Below are 4,157 nucleotides of genomic sequence, written 5' to 3' on the forward strand. Positions count from 1 at the left end.
TTGTCAATAGTTACACCTAACAGTTTGTATAGGAAACCACATTGATTGAAGTATTGTTCAGAGAAGTAATAGCAAAGTTAGAGGTACACGGAGACAATGTTTTTAGTAAAAGTGGTAGAAGTGTATTTTTTGGGTTAAGTAGTAAATGGCTGTTGGTGAGCCAAGACTCAATGGAATTGAATGCTTCTTGAGTTAAACTCTGTAGATGAGGGAGAGTCCTGGCAGAGCAGATTAACGTAGAGTCATCAGTATATTGAATTAGGGTGGCTTGTTTGCTGGCAGCATTAAGATGGTTAATAAAAATGCTGAAGAGAAGTGGACCTAGTTTTGAGCCTTGGGGTACCCCAGTGCTAACAGGTAAGTAAGTAGAGAAGTTAGAGTTCTATTTGACAAATTGATATCTGTTAGAAAGATACCTAGTGAATCACTGTTAAGGATGCTTTGGTTAAGCCCAGAAGAGATAGTTGGGATAAGAGCTGGGGGTGGGATACAGTATCAATGGCTCTGGATAGATCTAAGAACAGAGACAGGACAAAGTTTCCTGAGTCACAAGCTTTGTTGACAACATCAGTAAAGGTCAGTAGAGCAGTGCTGTGTGCTGGTCTGAATCCATGTTGAGTGGGAGAAAGAAGATTATTGCCAAGTAGGTACTGAAGTTGTTTATTGATACAGTTTTTCTAGAAGTTTTGAAAGTGTTGAAAGAATAGCAATTGGCCTATAGTTGGAGATTTCTGTGGAGGTGCCACCTTTGTGGAGAGGAAGGATGAAGGATTTATTTTAGCACAGAGAGGGACATAAGCCTCCTTGATGGAACTATTCATGATTATTGAGATTTTGTTGTTCTGTGAAAACTAAACAAAGTAGATAATAAAGCATTCTATCATAACAGAAATGTTTATATTTGTACATATTAAATATAAAATAGGAAAAATATAAAGTCGTAGTTTAATTTAACTGAGATGGAGACCACTCACTCCAAGTATATAATCAAATATAATGGGTCCCATAACAGCTCGGCATGCTTTCATTAAAAGTGGATCATTCTTAATCCAATAACTGTCGAATATGCTATTGGTGTTCTTGTGACATTAGTTTAGAGGTATAAGCAAAAACGAATAAACTTCCTATTTTTGCCTTAAAAGCTAAAAACTCCCAAGCTGCAATGGCAAATAACTATCTTCTTCAGCTAAAAATACTTCAGTTGTTCTCCTTTCTTTTTGACATCATGGCTAGTTAACATCCTCAATTTAAATTCAAATACATGATGCATTGTTCCAAAAAATAAAACGAACACAGAATCTAATAAGCTTAAAATATTCCCATTTCTAAAATAGGAGTAAGAATAACATATAATAGTTGCAGCACAGACTGGCCAGTTAAATTGTGTAGATATTGCACCATTTCTTCTATTTTATCTTTATATTGCATGTTTAATGGTTGTAGTTTTATACTGTTTTCCTTGCTACGTCTTGTTGATTCAAATACAAAGCACTCTTGCTTGTTCTAATGAAGACAGCAGTAATGCCTGAGCCAGATTATTTCAGGAATACTTGAAACCTCCTTCTGTCTGTCTCTCTTTCTCTCTGTAGATATACATGTATATATACATGTATATGTATATATATATATATATATATATATATATATATATATATATATATATATATATATATATATATATGATCGAGTTTCTGAAAAGTAGAATTAAAAAAAAAAAACACAAAAATCTACCTTTTGCACCCCTCTCACTCCCTGCAAATTATATATATCAGCTCCAGGATTGCACTATAGTGGGGAAATGGGGAAATTTCCTGATCGACCATGTGAATTTTGAGTTTCTGAAAACTTGATCATATAGATATATATAGATAGACAGTTGCAGTGCATAACAACGAATGCTCAAAAGTGTGAACATTTTTCTGTTTTCCTGGCTGCCGGACTACTCTGTATGTAAAATAGCAGTACAAGGGGTCTGCAGAATTCATGACTCTAAAAGCTGTTAGACATTTCAGTATAACACATTTTCTGTTTATAAATTTAGCAAAATGAAGTTCTAACAGATTTTAAAAGCTCCTTAACCTTCTGCTGCTTTTGCTAGTTTACACTGTCCAGTTTACTCTGATCTTGACAGCACTTATGTGCTATTAGCACGCTTTTATTAATCACCCTTAAATGCTGTTAAGTTTTGGTCTCACACTAAGGAAGCTTGGAACAAGTTTATCTTTTTTTCCTGATTTCAGACCATAATCATTTACATAATGAGATTAAAATTATACCAAAAAGAAATAGCAAAAAAAACGCTGCACGTGAGCTTTAAGTTAATTAATGTCTGGACAACTGCTCGCAGAAAATATGGAGCACTTACAGATGAAAGCTGCTAATATCTTTTCTTATTTAAGTGAGATCTTCTAACCTTAATAGTTTGGCCTAGATTTCATGCAAATGGCATACATGATGAAATCATAACAGACACCTAACTATAAATATACTTGCTGTGCGCCTGTGTTTTGAGTTTAAGCTGTATTTTACAAGCACACTTATTCTGTTTTGATGCCATCTCCAAACCTCCACTTGTAAATGTCAGGAGCCCCAAGCAGACATAGGAAAGTGTTTCTAAGCCTAATGTCCTGTACTATGAAAAAAATGCCAAAAAAATTGAATAGCAAGCTATTAACTAGATAGATAGATAGATAGACAGACAGACAGACAGACAGATAAGATAAATCCCCTGTGGGAATTTACTAGCACTCTTTCACTCATGGCCTAGTGAATTAAAATCTAAATCTCCCTGGGGTAACTTATCTGCACTTTCTCAGTCATGGCCTTGCCTAATGGACTGATCAAACATCTGACTTTGCTACAAATGCAGCAAGGTAGAACTGAAGATGACCACCCCGCTGCCCACCTTTATACTGAGATATGAAGATGTTTGCGTAATGGTAGACATCAGCATGGGGCAGGGGTTAGGATGTGCTCTGAAACCCTGGCTATATGTTAGATTCTACCTTTGCCAAAGATCTCTAGTTATGACAACAGTAGGGACTTACATGAAGAACATATCTGAAATGTTTTATTGTGCTCTTCTGTTGTTGTAAATGGTTTAATAATCTGGTTATTTTGTTATACTAACTCTTTATGCATCTCTGGTGAAAATGGTTTAATTAAAGAATCAATTGCACATAATTCCTTGTGTGGTCTACATTTCACTTTCAGACATTACCGCACTCTTCACTGAGTGTGAAGCAGACAAGGTTAGCGATTTATATTCACTGATTTAGAACTCATCACTCATGGTTTCCCATAATACATCACTGCCAGTGCAATTTCTATTCGCTTCTCAGCAGCGATTCTGTGAGTCCTCTTTTCCTTTTTCTCCACAGCTGTGCCGCTATAGATTTAGGATATTTAAGTAATGGAGTATGAGGGGGGTGGAGTCCTTGCTTTTTAAGAGTTTTCAAATAGTTGAAGGTTCGACAGGTTTTTTCTTCTGTTTGAACCTTCATCTAGTTTAAATTTTTGGAAATATAGGGGAAGTGCTTTTAGATCCTTCTACTGTAAAGTAACATCAGTCTTAGAGGTGCCTTATCCAAGAACTTTCTGAGTATGCTATGCAAGTGTTTGCGATCAGTTTCCTTATGAATTTCTCTACTGTGGACAAGATGCTTTATGAAATTTCTCATATTCACACACAAATGTTAACTTCTTTTTTTTTTAACTGAGTATATCTCTTTTGTGTATCTATAAACATTCTTGATTCATAGGCGCTGGTCTGTTCCCTTGTAAGATCACATCCTTATAAATCACATGTACTTTCAACATAACTAGCTTATTCACACTGTGTTGGGTTTATCCTGAGTGCACAAGACCCAGGATAAAATAGTGCCCAATCCTGGTAGGTACACTGGTGCCAAGACTGGAAAAAATGACAGTGTAGACTCCTCAAAATATGGAAACATTCTTTCAATGGGGCTAGGCTCAGGGGCGGATATCCCCCAACCCATTGTAGAAGGAAGTAGCAGTCCACAAAAGTCATAAAAACTGATAGGCCAAATAAGAGCCATAAAAGCAACAGAGTAGACTATTGAGGATAAGAAATAAATTATGTATTGTTACTATTAAGCAAAAAGCCCAGAATTTCCAGACACAAGATATACAAA

This window comes from Protopterus annectens, chromosome 17.part0 (genome assembly GCF_019279795.1).
Source record: "Protopterus annectens isolate FY-2018-M chromosome 17.part0, PAN1.0, whole genome shotgun sequence".
Classification (NCBI taxonomy): domain Eukaryota; kingdom Metazoa; phylum Chordata; order Ceratodontiformes; family Protopteridae; genus Protopterus; species Protopterus annectens.